A 19,885-nucleotide genomic window follows, 5' to 3' on the forward strand; every position below is an offset into this window, starting at 1 on the left:
GGAATATGCATATATCTCTAATTATGGTTGACTACAGAAGAATGCAAGATGGCTGACTAAAAAAAAAAAAAAAAAATTAGTTTTTGAAGTTTTCTGTTAATTTAATTTCTTATAAGTTTATTAAAACATATTTCATATAAAAAAATTTATATTTTTTTAATTATTGATATATTTCTAAAATTTATAATTATCGCATTAAAATATAAGTTAATACTAATTAAAATTGAATTTATAAATCCTATGTAAATACTACAACATATATATATATATATATATATATATATATATATATATATATATATATATATATATATATAACAATGGAAAAAAATATTATAAAAAAATCATGTTCATTGATTTCTAAAAACTATTTAATTAGTATGTAATATACAATAAAATTATATAAATCTAACATTTTTAAATAATATATAATTACAAAAATGCATATAAAATAAATTATATATATGTGTGTGAAAAAACATTTAAATAGATAAATATATATTATCTAAAAAATTAATAATTAACATATTATATTAAATTTGAGTTTAATTATAAAATTAATATAATTAATAAGATTATTAGAATTTATAATATTATGTTTTATTTAAAAATGATGCATTATTAAAAGTTTAAAATGTTAATGTATGTACATATAAAAAAAATAATTTTTTAATTTTTAATACTATATTCTTATCCTAGCTTTGCAGATAATGAATACGTATAAAGAATGAGAAATCATATTATAAATATAGAATTATTATTTAAATTTAATAAATTTATATTTAAATATAAATGTAAATTGATATTTTGATTTAAAAAGAGTCTAATTTTTATATAAATACAAGTATTATATCATTCAATAGAATTTTTATTTATTTAGATTTAATAATTTTTTTATTAAAAGTTGACGTTTACTTCTAAAAAAATAATTATAAAAATTTAATTTAAAAATACGTTATAAGTTAGTTTGATAAAATATTTTACTCTATATGTTTTTTACTGTAATAATTTCAATTAAAAAAAATAATAATATACTAACTTCAGTATTTTTTATTCTATTTACATTGATTTTATTTTTTATACAAAAAAAAATTTAACTATTAATTTATTATTTATAAATAATTTATTAGTGTTAACCTATATTTCAATCTTATTTTTAAAATTTTTTTCTATATCATACGAAAATTATGTAAAATATTATATATCAAATAAAAATTAATAATGCATATAATTAATTTTATCAAATAAAATTAAAAAAATTTAAATAAAAAATAACTAAAAATAAAAAAAATCAACATTAATTCCAATGTTGCCAACTTATTTCTTTCCTCATTCTTTTCTCAATATCTATCACTACATAATTATAACAAATTAAAATTTTAATATTTCTTAAGATTGGTCATTTTAATCTATTTAATTCCAATGTTCACAACTTGCAGACTAACTAATAATATTAATAATTTAAATAAAATAAAATTTAAATTATAATAAATATTTTTAGCAATCCATATATATATATATATATATATATATATATATATATATATATATATATATATATATAACTATTCAACTTTGGGGGTTAATGAATTTGTATGAGTGGAGGAAGGGCCTGAACCTTTAGCTCCTTTTGCCCGGCCCCAATTTTTAATGAATTTTCGTTCCTGTTGATGTAAAATAAAATAAAATAAAATAAAATGAACAACTAAGATTTCGGTAAACTTTATTTCTTATTAATATATTAGTAAAAAAATAAAAAAATAAAACTCTCTAATAGTTTCCCATCTATATACAATTAACTTAAACTATATATATAAAAAAATTCTACAATAGGAATTTAAAATATTTATAAAAGTAAATTTAAGAAATTTCTATTTTATTTGACTAGTATTTTGAGTAATATTAATGTTTTCCTTCTCACATTTATATATTATATAAATATGTAAATTGTTTAAAAAAATTTATTATGATAAGAGTTCACATTTTGTTTATTATATTAAATTTAAAATATTAATTGAATAATAATAATAATGGTTATTTTTTATAATATTTAATTTATAATTTATATCTGTAATATATTTAAAAATATGAATGAAAGGACAAATTTATAGATTAATAAAAATACTAAATAATATCAATATTATAAATTGAAATTTCAATTATATTATAAAATTTATTCTAAAATTTTATAAAAAAAAAAACTTATTTTCTTTTAAGAAAACCATAAATTTAAACCATATGACCAATTTAAATTGGATTTAATTTTTTTTTTCAAAGGCCAAATTTTTTTATTTAATTTTTAAAATTTATTATTTTATTATAATATGTGAAAAATGCTAATAATAGTAAGAAGAAGAAAAATAAATTTCTTTAAAAATATATATTATAAATCTTAATATCAAAGAAATACAATTGGAAAAAAAATTGAAAGAAAAATAAAATTATATATATATATATATATATATTGTCAAAAATTAAAACAAGAGAGGGAGAGAGAGGGGGAAAAAAAGAGGCTATTCTTAAATCTTATCAATTGTGAGATTTTAATTTTATTACATAACATTTTGAGACAAATCTAGTCAATGTTTGAATATCAACATTCATTATTTTTCTTTATTAATATAGGACCAATAATTAAATATTTTTCCTAAATTAAACAACAATTATTAGCTTGTATAAATGGTAAAATAATTGATATTTTGCTTGCTTGAAATTATAACGTGTTTCATATTTTATATATTACTTTATTTTATTTTTTTACTATTGCATGTAATCAGATTTTAATTTCTTGTATTTTCTTCACAAATTATGAAACAAATGGAAACATCATATTCTCAATATATTTATTTTTTAATACATTTTTTATTTTTTTTATAAGAAGCAATATATAAATTATCAGTGTGATTAAGAATATATTTGTCTGAACTTATAAGTTGGTTAAACCTGCTTATAAACTTTAAATACAAGCTGGTATCTTTGTTAATAATAATTTTTAAACTTATAACTTGAGCTTATAAATTAAAAAAAAAAAGTTGAGATCCAAATTTTTATTTTGATACTTAAAAGCTAGTTTGACCAAATATTTTATAATATTATCCTCATTTAATTCTTAAAATTCCATCATAAATCTCATTTAATATACTTTTTAGTCATTTTTAATAATAAATATACTTATAAGTTATTTTTTATCAAACACATTAATTGTTGATTAGTCATTTATAAGTACTTTCACCAATTATGCAATTACTTAAAATTTAAAATATTTATAAGTTTAAATTAACTTACAAACACTGAGCTGATTTTCATAAGTTAAGTCAAACAACCTCTAAATATATTAGGGCCCTTTTCTATATTTAAGTTCTATAATATTACTAAAGAAAATTAATTAGCAACCATAATATGGTATGCAATATCTATTATATTAATAACAAAAAAAGATTATCTATATTAATTGGTAAATGTATAACTATTTTAAAGAGAATTATTTATTATAAAAATATGGTATTATTATCATTATTTAAAAAAATCTAATTATTATGTAAAAAATGAAAATAAATGTTTAAAAATCCGCAAAAAAGGAAATCATGTTAAAAATGTTTTTATGTAATTAAAAATATTAAAAAATTATTAGAAATATAAAAAAAATTAATAAAATGCATATGCAGTATGCGTGTTTTAAAATTAATTAAACAACAAAATAAATCATAGATGAATTTATAAACAGATAAGAATATTTTATATATTTATTTGTAAAAAATTAACTAATATAATTAATTTAAATTGAAATTTTAATCTTATAAATCATATTTTAAATGTAATTCTACCCATAAATAAATAAATAAAATCCTATTATGGTTCTTAACTTGAAAGCAATTTTATTTCTAGAAATTCTATCTCTTTCTGATTTAAGCTATTCATGTTATTAGAGTCTCATTGATAATAAATAAATTATTTTATGTGGAATGTTATGCCAGTAATAATAAACTTCCTTGATTAGAGGTGACAAATTTTGACATAATTTATCAGCTTAACCTTAGTTTTTCCTATCCAAAGTGATACTGAATTCATTTCGATCAACACAAAATATAAAACGTGTAAACTTGAATGGCTAAAAAAATGGAGAGATTGAGCATCAATCCAATGACCAAATACAAAATTGACATGGTTAGAATGATCGATTAACTCGAAATTTGACTCAAAAGTTAAATTAATAAAATCAAATTTTTTAATAAAAATGATATTTTAATAGAAAATGACGTGTAAATTAATCCTAATTCTCTATATATAGCAAGTTAATGGATAACTCAAATTGATTCACAACCTAAATAATCTAAACGGCTCAATTTGATCAATTTGCCACCTTTAATCTCAGTCATTAGTTAAAATTGCATTCAATTTGAGACATTTTGTCTAGATTAGCAAAATTAATGCAGATTAAAATGTAATGATATACAAACTTTTTTCTGTAATTAGATTTTTTATTTAATTTATAAACTTATAAAAAGTATATTATTTAAAATCTTTTATGTAGAGCAAATTAATAAATAACTCATATTGACTCACAACATGAAATAATTTGAACTATTCAATTTGATTTATTTGTCACCTTTAAAATTAATCATATGAGAAAATTGCATTTATTTTGAGAAATTTAGTCTATATTATTAAAATTAAAACACTAGACTAAAATTTAATTGACGGGTAAATTTTTTTTTAAATAGATTTTTTATTTGATTTATAAATATTTACTTATAATTTTGCAAGCGTTATAAAGATTTTTTTTTTTAAATTACATTGTCTTAATATTTTGAATATAACTCATATATAAATCATGAATTATATTGTAAAAATTGCTTAGCTTGGTTTTGTTTATTGGCTGAAAGTATAACACTCACTAGATAGATTTATGTTTAGTATCAATTCTCTCAATTTCCCAATTGAAAAAATAAATTGAAAATTATTAAAAAAATACATATAATAATTGTATTCTAGATATTAATGATAATAAGTCTCATTTAATGATTATAATATATATTTATGCACTTGACTTGGTGTATAAAATTTTGTTCATAAAAAATGTACAAATGAAGTGAAATGTCTACTTTATTCTTGAACCATTTAGGTTTTAAATTGATTTGTTTTCCCTCCAAAATTCAACCAATCGTATCCTTCATCTTCTTTGACCAATCGGCTTTTATTAATCTCTCAGCCAATCACATCTCATTAAATCTTTAACCAATCAATAGCTCCTATTAATCTCTCAATCAATTATAGCCCAACAAAAATTTAACAAATCATATTAACCACACCAAAAATTCAACCAATTGTAATTAATTTCACATAATGTTGTTAGAATCAGATTGGACTGATCAATTAGACAGGTTTAATCAGGATTTGGACTAATGACCAATTTGGTTCAAGCTTCAAATCTTTTATTCAGCAAATCGGAGTTTACTCGTTCGAGCCGACTGAATAATCAGTGAACCTAGTAACCCGATCGAGTTCAAACAGGTAAATCACCTTACTTTCAAAAAAAAGATTTTGAAAGTTGAATCCATAGGACTCTAACATGCGCCTGTTTAGAGCCCAAATGTATCCTTACCCATTGCACTGCATATATAGCTTGATTTATATCCCTCAATGTCATCAAATTATTTTTTATACCCAAAATTTAAATAACATATTTCATTTATATTATAGTCTAATTTGAAGTAACATGATTCAAGTCATTAGATTATTTCATTTAAATCATAATCTAATTTGAAGTTAAATTAGAAAATAATTATATTTGTATTAATGAAATTAGATTACTTATCACTAACAAAATATATCATAATCAATTAGACACACTGACGGAGCCAGTGTAGGGCCAAAGGGGGCACTGGGCCCCCTGAAATTTTGAAAAATTTTAAGGGTATAATGGTAATTTTACTTTCTAAACCTAAAATCTTTTTAAACCAACTGCATCTCTCTCTCATTCCCACTTTCATAGCACTGCCGACACAGAGAAGCCATTTTTCCCCTGCAATTTCACTTATTTACCTCACCTTATCCCTTCCTTCTTTCTACTCTTCAATTTCTTAGATCATTTGGCTAGCTTTATATGTAAGTACTCACTCTTAAATTCACTTTAAGTCTATAATTTTTATTTTTATTAGTTTAATTTTTGTCTTTTTTTATAAAATCTTTTTTTTTTCTTTTCTACTTTATATAATTTTTTTTTTGTATAATCAATCAAAGAATGAGGCCATAGAATAATAGATAGCAAATCTGAAAATGGATTTGATTATTATTATTATTATTATTATTATTATTATTATTATTATTATTATTATTATTAATTTTTCTATCTCTTGGTCAATTATTGTTTGACAATCCTAGTTAGGCAATTAAATCCATCTAATGAAATTCAGTTGGGCAATTCCCCTTTTTCCAAGCAATTTGTAATTAAAAAAATTGATAATAATGCATTAGAAAATCTATCATTTCATTCATTATTTTATTGTGAGTTGATACTTAAAAATAGACATGTATAGATAAATAGATGTATTAATATTATTAGCTATTATTTTATGGAAAATATTAGATGGAGTATGAATTTGAAGTTTTAAATTGTAATCAAAATTTAATTAACCAAAAAAGTATACATTTAAATTGAATATATCAAAGAAATTATAAGACTTAACTAGATATTTCATTAATTATTTATAAATTATACTATATGTCCAATCTTGCAATCTTTACTATAAAAGAAATGTAAAAATTGTAAAATGTTATTGTCCTTTAGTTTAATAATAAAAATTACTCATTGTACTCATTGATATTATTATCTCTTTTCTATATAAATCTTTTATATATTTTATTTGATAAAATTTATTTCATAGTTGCATTGATATTGTTATCTTAATTTTATATAAATATTGACTGTTTTTTATTTTTATAGATATTGAGTGATTTTTTAAAAGAAAATCAAACGCTGCAGAATCATCATCATCATCAATCAATCAACATGTTCAACCAAGAGCACCTAAGCAGGTGATTATTGAGGAAGTTGAGGTCGATATAGAAAACACTCCTTCTAATCCAGGACTGCAACCTAATATAATGAGCTATCCACCTAATATTAGGAAGTAGGTACATAGAGCTTACTTACTTAAAGGTCCATGTCAACCACGCTATTATAAATTTCCTCAAAAGGTAGATGGAACTTGAAAAACGGAGATTTATTGCATCTTGGTTTGATGAATTTGGTAGTTGGTTGGAATATAGTATTGAAAAAGATGCTGCATATTGTTTATATTGTTATCTTTTTGCAACTGGGCGTAGTGAAAGAGGTCATGATGCTTTTGTATCTGAAGATTTTACTAATTGGCGAAAGAAAAAAAGATTGAGAGAACATGTAACAGACCATAGTAGTGATCATAATAAATGTCAGTTAGCTTGTGAAGATTTGATGAACCAAACTCAATACATTGAGGTTTCTTTTTTAAAACAATCAAAACAGTAAAAAATTGAGTATCGTTGTAGGTTAAATACATCAATTATATGTCTTCGTTATCTCTTGATGTAAGGATTGGCTTTTCGAGGGAATGATGAGTCTGAAAATTCATTAAATCAAGGAAATTTTCTTGAACTGTTAAAAGTTTTGGATTCATGTAATGAAGAAATTAATAAGGTTGTGTTGAAGAATGCTCCTGACAATCTCAAACTCACATCTCCTGATATTCAAAGAGATATCATTAATGAAGCTGTAACTGAGACAACAAACGCTATCATTACAGATTTGGGAGATGATTTGTTCTCTATTTTAGTTGATGAATGTCAAGATGTATCAGTTAAAAAGCAAATGGGAGTTGTCATATGATATGTCAATGGATTTCGATGTGTCATTGAAAAACTTATTGGTCTTGTGCATGTCCAAATACAAGTACAATATCTCTTAAAAAAGGTGTTGAGTCTTTGCTCTCTACTTATGGCTTGAGTATATCTAGTTTGAGAGGTCAAGGCTATATGGAACTAGTAATATGCGAGGTGAATTTAATGGCTTTAAAAGTTTGATTTTGAAGGAGAATTCTAGTGCTTATTATATCCATTGTTTTGCTCATAAACTCCAACTCACACTTGTTGTTGTTGCTAAAAAGCATTCAAGTATAAGTTCTTTTTTCAATAATGTTACTTGTTTGGTCAATGTTATTGGAGGTTCTTATAAACGTAGGGATATATTTCAAGAAAAGCAAAAAGAGAAAGTGTTTGAAGGTATTGCAAAAGGTGAAACAAAATGAGACAAGGTCTAAATCAAGAAATGGCATTGAAGAGATCAGGAGATACTCGTTGGAGTTTTCATTATGGTACGCTTATTAACTTGATGCATTTATTTTCTTCTATCATTGATGTTCTTAAGTATATTGGAGAAAATGGTAGTGATGATCCACAAAGGGTTGAAGCAATTGATTTGCTAGATATTATGAATCGATTTGAATTTGTCTTTGTGTTGAATCTTATGAAAAAGATTTTAGGAATCACATATGAGTTATCACAAGTTTTACAGAGGAGGGATCAAGATATTGTAAATGCTATGATTTGGTTAAAGTCTCAAAATGTCGATGGTTGGGATTCTTTGTTACCTGAGTTATTGGAATTTTGTGGTAAATATGATATAGTTGTATTAGATATGGAGGATGTTTATGTGGCTAGAGGAAGATCAAGGCATAGAAGTGAAGAAATGATAAATCTTTATCACTATAATGTTGAGTTATTTTATTCTGTGATTGATATGCAGTTTCAAGAACTTAATAATCGATTTGATGAAGTGAATATAAATTTGCTTTTATATATGGCATGTCTTGATCCTAAGGACTCATTTTCTGCATTCGATGCAGGCAAATTTATTCAACTCGCAAAATTTTATCCATGTAAATTTTCTCCAGTTGCTCTAATTGAACTTAAATCTCAACTTGAGAACTTTGTCTTTAATATGTGTATTGATAAGAAATTTTCTAAAGTGAGTGGAATTGGAGATCTTGCTGAGAAAATGGTTGCTACAAGAAAGCATATTGTTTTTCCTTTGGTGTATTTGTTAGTCAAATTATTATTAATCTTGCCCGTTGCTACAGCCACAGTGGAAAGAGTTTTTTCTGCAATGAATATCATTAAAAGTTTACTTCGTAATAGAATGAGAGACGAGCTACTAAATGATTGTTTGGTGACTTACATTGAAAGAGATGTATTTGCAAGTATTGATCAGTTAATGAAAAATAGGCGGAGATTATTGTAATTTAATTATAACAATTTATTAATATTTTCTAAGTAATCTTCTTATCAATTTATATTTGTTTATGTACATTATTTTTACAAATTATATATTTTAATTTGGAGCCCCTTCAGTTGATTTCCTGGCTCCGTCACTGATTAGACAATTAGATCATAAGTCAATTAAATATGATCAATTACATTATAATCAATTAGATCAATTAATCAAGTAGCTATTAACTATTAGATCAATTAGTCAAGTAATTATTAATCAATTAGATTAATTAATCAAGTAACTGTTAATCAATTAGATCAATTAATCAAATAACATCATAATCAATTAGATCAATTAATCAAATAATTATTGATCAATTAAATTATAAATCAAGTAAATATGATTAATTAGATAATAAATTAAGTAACTATAATCAATTGGATCAAATAGTCAAGTAACTATTAATAATTAGATTAATTGATCAAGTAACTATTAATAATTAGATCAATTAATCAAGTAACTATTAATAAATTAGATTTTAAATCAAGTAATTATGATTAATTAGATCATAATCAAGTATTATCGGGTATTTTATCAATTAATCAGGTAGATCATAATTAATTAGATTATAAATCAAATAACAATGATCAATTAAATAATAATCAAATACTATTGAGTATTTTATCAATTAATCAATTAGATTATCAATCATGTAAATATGATCAATTACATCATAATCAAATATTATCAAGTATGTTATCAATTAATCAAGTAAATCATAAATCAAGTAATTATGATCAATTACCCCATAATCAAGTACTATCAGGTATTTTATCAACTAATCAAGTGCAACATAATCAATTAGATCATAAATTAAGTAATTATGATCAATTACATCATAATCAATTTTATCAATTAATAAATTAGATAGAGTAAGCATTATTTGGTTTAGACCAAAATAACTAACCAAAACGAATTAATTTAGAAATTCAGTTTGGTTTTTGTAGAATTTCAGTTTGGTTCAGTTTTGGTTTTTAAATTTTTTTGTTTATTTGGTTCATTTTGGAGACAATGTAATATTTTCTTCTTTTTTTTTTCCCTCTTGTGAAAATCAGATCGCCTACCATAGTTATAAAGTTTGAAGGGCGTATGAGATAAAAATATAAATTTGGATCGAAAAGAACAAAATGAAAAAAAATTAAGAAACTGGAAATGTGTAACACCCTCCCTGTAGCAACTCCGTACATTCTACTGTTCCGGTGACCAGTGTCGAACCGGACAGCTAGAATGTTCGGAAAAATATTTAAACTAAAATGAGGAACCATAATTAACTTAAATATTAATAAGAAAAATTTAGTAAAAATTTTAGAAATAAAATACAACCAAGTTAAATGAGCCGGTGCCCTAGCGATGGGTAACCTAGTGAGAAGTTGCGGTTCTCGCAACTAGGAGCCCTAGACCCGGAGGAAAAATTATAAAATAATTTATGGGACTCCAGAGAAGGGTCATTGAGGTTCCTAAGGCATTAGAATGCCAAGAAAATATTTAGAAAAATTTTTCAATCGGTACAGACAATTTTGACCCGTTAGGCCAAACGGAGGGCATTTTGGTCATTTCGCCTTCAGAGGCGATTTTTGGCCGACTTGTTCAGTTAAGTAAATAATTATTATGATCTAAAATATGAATAAATATTGCTAAAAAATTAAATTAAAAATGAATAGAAAAGAAAGAAAAAAAAATGACTTAAATCCCTAATTATGACATCACTATGATGTCATTTAAATGCCCTCTACTAATCACCATTCAACAACACAACTAAATTCTTTAAAAAGGGAAAAGTGACAAATTAAGAAAACAATTTCTGGTTCTTCTTCTTCATCTAGCCGTGACCCTCTCTTCCATCTCCCTCCATGAAAATTTTCTTTCATCACTTCCATTTCCCATGAATTCTCACTACTAAACCCTAGACACCTTTCATTAAAACTTGTCTATACCTCTTGGGAAAGTGTTTGGCAGCCTAGAAAAAGAAAGAAAGTGAAGTTCAAGCTTGGGAAAATTCTGCCCTATTAAGGTTAGTGCTTATTTATGCATATACCTCTCTTATTCCATGTTAGAGACTTAAAATGAGTATGAAATTGTAAATTAAATGAACAAAACTTATGTGTATGTATACCATGGAATTCAGTAGCCCTAAGAAAGGGATAAGATTGATTGTTTTGATGTACTTAGAGTGGACTAGAGATCATGTTTAAAGTATATATATATATGGATAATGAATTAGTGAGTTTAACTAAGGTATCTTGTGTGAATTAGAAATGGGAATTAGGGTTTTGGAGAGAAACTTGGACTTTGCTTATGTAATGGTGAATGAACATTATAATGGTCAATTAGTGACCATTTGAGGTAAGTTGACCATAATTTGGAGTGAATTAAAGTATTACAAACTGATTTGGTATGCTGCCTAGTGAGAGCAGCAGGTGAGGCTGTGAGTCCAGCCTGTTTGGACAGCCATAACTTTGGCTGTGTAGGTTCAATTGGTGTTTGGCCAATTGGATATGAAACTAGACACATAATGGCACAATTTTGGTGAAGAAACCATGCCCAAAAGACCAAAGCAAGTGGACCAAAAACTTGCCCCAATCTGGATGTCCTGCAACCAGATTCTGCATAATGACCAAATGAACAGTGATTGTTCATTTGGCCATAACTCATTGTAGAATGGCCCAATTGACCTGAAATTTTTACAGCAACAAGTTAAGATATAGACCAACAACTTTCATGAAGAAACCTACCCCAAATTATGACCAGAACCCATCCAACAAGGCAGTTGCAGTCACTGTTCACTGCACTGTAGATATGGTCAGTTTTGAAATTTTCCAATCTGGCCAGTTGTGGTTTTTGGACCATAACTTGAGCTACAAAACTCCAAATGGAGTGATTCAAAAAAAGAAATTCAACTAGACAAAATAAGAAACAACTTTCATGTTTATCATTTTCTCAAATTCCCACTGTAACAGTAACTAATGGAACAGTAAAGTTAGGGTATAAAAACTAAAAATTCTGCTCCATTAGTTTTAAGCTTAGAAATGGTATTGGTGATTAATGCCAACAAGTTTTGAATGCAAAATGTGATATGTTGGGAGTATTAAAATCAATGTACCTATTTTCTATGCAAAAGTCAATATTTTTATTGACTAATGAAGTGAATAGTAACACCAAAGCTTAAAATTCAAAAATTACAAAATTCAAAAGTATCAAATGCCCTAGTATACCTAACAAGATTGGTTTGGATAATTTGGCATGCCAATAGGGTTCAGTTAGCAGTACTGCACATGGCACTATGCCATTCTGTGATTTCATGGCTTTTAGCCATTCTGACATTGTGTTGATATTTGGCCTTGTGCCTATTGTTATTACAGCTTATTAGCTGTTCTGTTGCACACCGGGAGATGCATATGTGACCGATGGTGTGATGGCCCGAGGTACTAGATACCCAGTGCCAGTTTACCCGTTTATTCAGTCCAGTCGTCCAGTATAGGTTACTTGGGCAACCAAAAATGAAAGTGGATAAATTTAATGAAATAATGAATATAACAAGTACAAAACAAGTAAGACATCGATACATGCACTGCATATTTACTTCTTATTATTTCTTTTTATTTTATTATTGGCACCACTAAGCATTGTTGCTTAGCGCGTTGCTTTTTCCACGTGTAGGTTCTGGAGATACTGATCGAGAGCCCAGTAGACCACAGACTGGGTGAGACCTCCTGCAGCTCTGCATAGTGTCCGTGTCACCTCACCATCTTCAGTGCATTGGTAGGACACTAGGTTTCATTTTGGTATTTTGTAACTAATTTTTATTTTCCTTTGTGTAAATGAAACTTATGTAATGTATTTTGATGTTCATGTAAATAATAAAAATTGTGGTTATGAATGGAAAATTCGAGTATTTACTTATTGCTTATATATGAGTATCATGAGAAATGAATGATTGAGAAATGGAAATGTTGTTAAAAAACATATTGAGATTTTGATATTGGAGTTTGAGAATGATTGAATATGATTATTGGAAGTGTTTTTCACAGGTTCCGAAGAACTGTTTTCTCCATTTTTAGCCGGTACTCTGCCGGATTTTATATAAAATTTTCGGAACCTCAAATAAATTATAATTTTAATAAATGACTTAAATGAATTATATTTCACAAATGGTATTCAAAACTATGATAAAAATAAATTAAGGAAGAATAAAAATGATTGAGATAAAATACTGTGTTCCGGTACACTGTGTGACATATCTTACTCGGATATACTGTAGACGGGTAAGGGGTGTCACATTTAGTGGTATCAGAGCACGGTTTAGGCGTTTCTGGGCCTAGATTGAGTCCATACCATGCATTGCATTTGTAAGAGTCGAGGTGACACTAATGCAGATCTGTTTGTCTTTGTTATTTTGAATAGGATATGGACCCTACATCTCAGAGGGCAGTTGAGGAGGAAGTGGAGAGTCATGCTCCACCTACAGCAGCTGAGACTGGGGGTAGGGGAGAACCTGTTCTGCCAGCTCAAGCAGAGCCTGCTCAACCTCCACAGGCCATGTTTCAACAAATGGCCGAATTCTTCAAACAAATGGCTGGAGTAATGCCACCACCACCACCACCTCCACAACCGAAATCACATCTGGAAAAATTGAGAAAGTTTGGAGCAGTGGACTTCTTTGGCAAGAGAGAAGATGATTACATTGCGTAGAAAATTGGTTGAATGTACGAGCAGAGTTTTAAAACAACTCCACTGCACTCCAGAGCAAAATCTAGAAGCTGATGTATCTTTGTTGCAAGATGATGCATATGAATGGTGGGATACTGTGTCCAGTGAAGTGCAACCAGAAGTAATAACTTGGGACTTCTTCCTCTCAGAATTCAAGAAGAAATATGTGGGTAGTGTATACCTGGAAGAGAGAAGAAGAGAGTTCATTAATCTGAGGCAGAGACAGCTGTCAGTGGCCGAGTATGAAAAGGAATTCGTTAGATTGAGCCGCTATGGAAGGGAGATAGTCCCTAATGAAGCTGAAAGGTGTAAGAGATTTGAAGAGGGATTAAATGATAATATAAAGATCATGATCACTGCCTTGGGAATCACAGACTTCACTAAGTTAGTGGAAGCGGCAATAAAAGTTGAAAAAGTAAGAATAAGTGAACAGACTAGAAGGGAGAGACAGCAGAAGAGGGGCCCGGGTCAGTCTAGTTCATCTCCTGCACCTAGGAAGAAGTTCAAGGGTCCACCTGCACAGAGTTCAGGTCAGCCACAAGGTCAAGGTCAGTCTCAGGGGCCCAGGCCACAGTTTACCCCTAGGAGAGGTCAGTCCACACCATTAGTGGGCAGCTCTCCAGGGATGGGGTTCAGGGGACCAGCCCCAGCATCTTCTGCGTGTCCACATTGTTTGAAATGGCATAAGGGGGAGTGTTGGAGAGTGACTGGTGCCTGCTTAAGGTGTGGGTCGACAGAGCATCAGCTGAGGAACTGTCCATGCAGAACTACTACAGCTGCTCCAACACAAACAAACAGACCTGCTCCTGCACCACAAAGGGGTAGGAAATCTGGCAAATCTGAGGCAGTGGGACCATCTCAGAGGCCTGCATCTGAGCCAACAGAGAGGCCTAATAACAGACCACCTGCCAGAGCCTATGCCATGAGAGCCCAGGAGGAGCAAGATGCCCCGGACGTCATCAGGGGTACGTTCTCCCTATACAATACATCTGTGCATGCATTGGTGGATCCAGGATCCACTCATTCATACATCTGCATCAACTTACCCGTAGAAAGGGGGATACTAGTAGGGGAGAGTGACCAAGACATTCTGGTCACTAATCCATTGGGCCACAGTGTAGTGGTGAACAAAGTATACAAGGGTTGCCCGTTAAGGATTCAGGGGTATGAATTCTTGGCAGACCTGATTGAGTTGCCTTTCCATGAGTTTGACGTGATTTTGGGAATGGACTGTTTGTCACGTCATCAGGCAATAGTTGATTGCAAATTGAAGAGAATTTCTCTGAAAACTTCTGAGGGTAATGAGATCACTGTTGTGGGTGAAAGGACAGATTTCTTGTCCAATGTTATCTCAGCCACAGCTGCAAGAAAACTGATGAGAAAAGGCTGTGAAGCCTACCTAGCACATGTGTTGGATACTAGGCAGGCTAAGCCTGTGACATCCTCTCGGTAGCTACTCCGTACATTCTACTGTTCCGGTGACCAGTGTCGGTCCGGACAGCTAGAACGTCCGGAAAAATATTTAAACTAAAGCGAGGAACCATAATTAACCCAAATATTAATAAGAAAAATTTAGTAAAATTTTTAGAAATAAAATACAATCAAGTCAAATGAGCCGGTGCCCAAGCAATGGGTAACCCAGCGGGAAGTTGCGGTTCTCGCAACTAGGAACCCTAGACCCGGGGAAAAATTATAAAATAATTTTTGGGACTCCAGAGAAGGGTTATTGAGATTCCTATGGCAAGGGTTATTGAGATTCCTATGGCATTAGAATGCCAAGAAAATACCTAGAAAGATTTTTCAATCAGTACAGACAATTTTGACCCGTTAAGCCAAACGGAGGGCATTTTGGTCATTTCGTCCTCAAAGGTGATTTTTGGCCGACTTGTCCAGTTAAGTAAATAATTATTATGACTCAAAATATGAATAAATATTTCTAAAAATTAAATTGAAATGTGGTAGAAAAGAAAAGAAAAGAAAATGAATTAAAATTTCAATTTTGACCTCATGCTTAGGTCACTAAGCACTCCCACCCAATCACCACTTGACAAAATAAATAAAAGGGATAAAAATGAAGCAAAAATGAGATAAAAACAAAAGAAACCAGCAGTTTCCTTCTTCATACGGGCTGAATCAAGAGAGAAAGAGAGAGAAAAGGAAAAGAAAGAAAGAAAGGAAGAAGGAGAAGGAGATGAACAGTAGCAGAAACAGGGGTTCAGCAGGGCAGCATGTTTCTCTTCCGTCCAGGTGAGTTTGGCTCAACATCTATGGCTGATTTTTGGATATGTTTGAGGTATGTATGTGTGGAAGTTATGGTTAAAATTTGGTGATTGTTCAACGGTTGGATTTGGAGAAATATATTGTTGAACACAGGCTGTCTATAGGTTGAATTCTGAATTTTGGCTACTGAAATTTGAGAAAAATAAATAGTTAGGATGCTTATAAAATTATGAAATTTGGTACAAATGATATTTGGGATGTTGAGGCTGCTGGGTTAAAATTTGGTGAATTTTAGACTTGTGGTTTATGAGATATAAATTGTTTTGCATGAGCTGTCTGAGTAAGACTGATTTCTGCAAAAATTCAGATTTTGAAGGGTTGAATGAATGTTTTGATATCTCATGATATAGAGATTATTTGAAGCTAAAATTTTTACTGATATTGTATAGGGATGTCTTGAATATATGGTTAAAATTTGGGATTTATCTAACGGTTAGATCATTATATATAAATTTGAATGCACAAGCTGCCAGATTGGGTATTAATGGGTGGTTGTGGATTTAAGATTTATGATAGGAGTTTAGTCCAATTTAAGGGGAAATGCTGTTGAATTTTTATTGGATATTTAATTTAGGAAAGTGAAGTTATAATTGATTATGATTATTATGGTTCTAGGAGAAATCTTGAAAAATAACAAGCTCAAGGTTAGTTTCAAAAAGGTTAGTGCTAATTCATCCTTAAAACTTTGTATATATATATATCATGTGGAGTATGAAATGAGGGTGAAATTAAGAGAATTGAAACAAGTTTGTATGAATAAATTCCACCAATTTTGGTAGCCTTAGGATACATTACGGTTTCATTGATTAGATTGAGTTATAGTTGTACATGGCTGCCATTGAACATAAATTAGATACTTTGATTCATTGATTGCATGTATATGGAGAATTGAAATGGGAAATTAGGGTTTTGGGAGTGAAAATTTGACTTGGCTTATGAAATTGTTAAAGAACATTCTAATGGTCAATTAGTGACCATTTGAGGTAAGTTGACCATAAATTGGACTGAAATATAGCATGGCAAAGTGAATGAGTATGCTGCCCAATGAGTGCAGCAGGGTGACTGAGATTTCAGTCCACTTGGACTACCATATCTTTGGCTGTATTGGTCCAATTGGTGTTTGGCCAATTGGACATCAAACTAGGCTTATAATGGCACATTTTTGCTGAAGAAACCATGCCCAAAAGACCAAAGCAAGAGGACCAAAAGTTGGCCCCAATCCGGATACCCTGCAACAGCACCTGCAGAAATGACTAAATGAACAGTAACTGTTCATTTGGCCATAACTCACTGTAGATATGGTTAATTGACCTGAAATTTTTACAGCAACAAGTTAAGACATAAACAAACAACTTTCATGAAGGAACCTACCCCAAATTATGGCCAGAACCCATCCAACCAAGTGATTCCAGTTACTGTTCATGTTACTGTAGATATGGTAATTTCTGCATAATGGAAATCCGGCCAGCTGTGGTTTTTGGACCATATCTGGAGGTACAAAACTCCAAATGGAGTGATTCAAAAAAAGAAATTCAACTAGACAAAATAAGGAACAACTTTCATGTTTACCATTTCCTCAAATTCCCACTGCAACAGTGCTTAATGGAACAGTAAAGTTAGGCTTCAAAAACTGAAAATTCTGCCCTCTTGTTTTAAGCTTAGAAATGGTAATGGTAATCAATTTCAACAAGTTTTAAATGTAAAATGTGGTGCATTGGGAGTGTTAAAACCAATGTACCTATTTTCTATCCAAAAGTCAACATTTTTGTTGACTAATGAGGTGAATAGTGACACCAAAACTTGAAATTCAAAATTTGAAATTAGAAATGCATCTAGGGGACTTTAAATTGCAATTGGCAATTGATACTAGCAAATGTAAAACTTAAAATGTGAGATCTTGGTGTAATTAGAATTAACATATCCCTTAAGTATGAAAAAGTCAACATTTTGGTTGACTAGTAAGGTGAATAGTAATCAAAATGAGTAACAAACTAAGATGAAGACCTAGAACCAATTCTAAGCTTAAATGCTTAGAATTGTATGACAAATGTGGACTATGCATCTTAGTCAAAATTGTTAAAAGGAAATTAAGGCCATAAATTTGAAATCCATAAAATATTCATGGATTACTTGAAACATGATAAATAAGTCACCTAATTGATGTGAATAGATAGTTAGGGCTTATATGCCCATCACAAATGGAATTCATAAAATATTAGTAACTCAACTTGAAATATAAAATTTGTAATTACATAAGTAGATTCTTGAATGTATAAATGAGAAAGGAAAAATGTTTGAATACAATGGTACATGTGAACCATTGTTTAGAATTGTCATCAATATGAATAACATAATGAATGAATAAATGAACCATATTAATGTATGAATGAGACATTAGTTCTCATTATTGTAGAGAGGAGAAGTATTTTGAGTACTATGGTATAAAAGGATAATTGATGTGAATTGTGATCATAAAAATGATCAAATGAATGTATGAATTATAATGGAAATTTATCATGAATTAATGAATTCATAAAACACAATATATTAATATTTAATGATATTATGTGCCCTTGTACTGCCTAGACACGTGTGTCAGATTGGATAGATTGGCATGCCAATAGGGTATTGTTTTAGCAGTACTGCGAAAGGCTTTATGCCTGTATTCATGGCTTTATGCCAACATTCATGGCTTTTATGCCCGATTATGTGTTATCATGGCTTTTTAGCCATCGATCGCATACGTGGTTGACGTTCTGCGTCCCATGGTATGACGGCCCGAGGCACCGCGGTGTCCTGTGCCAACGACCTGTTATCCAGTTTAGTCAGCCTGTCATAGGTTACTTGGGCAGTGTAATTTATTGAAACAAAATAAGACTATTAGTAATTAAAAACGTTAGAAATCAAATAAATGAGTTAATAAGACTTCAAAAGAATTAGTTACAATTATGAAATGATCCGAACCACATAAAAATTGTCAAGTAAAATGATAAAAGAGTTGCAAAAATAGGTATAACTTAACTAAATATTTTAAATGTACCTTCTATTGCCATATAAATATAAACTGAGTATATTTTTATTAATTCTGTATGTTGTACATCATCACTGTGAATTTCGGAATTAAACGCTTCCAAAGCGAAACAAATGAGAACAAAAGATATTTAATATTAGACACATTGTATTAAATTAAATTGATTCTTAAATATTCAAATTATGCTTCGTTCTTTCTTTGTTTGTATATTTTATTTTCTTGTTCTATTATTGCACCACTAAGCAGCAATGCTTAGCGCGATGGATTGTTTCCTCGCGCAGGTACTTTGACTAAGATTTTTGGAGTCCAGATCTGCAGGAATGGCTGGAGTATTCAAGGTTGTCACCTCCTCAGCAATGCATGTAGATAGGGCCCATATAGATCCTATTTGGTATTTTGTATAAAATGCTAGATATTGTATTATGATGTAAATTATGAAATTTTGTAATTATTTTGTAAATTATGTAAATTAAAGAAATTTGAAAATTTTACTTATGTGATTTGAGCATGAATGAGATTGTATGGATGCGAAGACAGATTTGAAATATATAGATAATGCATGG

At 29.0% G+C, this 19,885-nt stretch overlaps 1 pseudogene; it reads left to right on the top strand.

Moving 5' to 3' along the window:
* The first annotated feature begins 7,201 nt into the window (after positions 1-7,201).
* On the top strand, positions 7,202-9,274 carry LOC110659546 (uncharacterized; annotated as a pseudogene).
* The last annotated feature ends 10,611 nt before the right edge of the window (positions 9,275-19,885 follow it).

The sequence above is a fragment of the Hevea brasiliensis genome, chromosome 4, assembly GCF_030052815.1.
Source record: "Hevea brasiliensis isolate MT/VB/25A 57/8 chromosome 4, ASM3005281v1, whole genome shotgun sequence".
NCBI classification, from domain to species: Eukaryota; Viridiplantae; Streptophyta; class Magnoliopsida; order Malpighiales; family Euphorbiaceae; genus Hevea; species Hevea brasiliensis.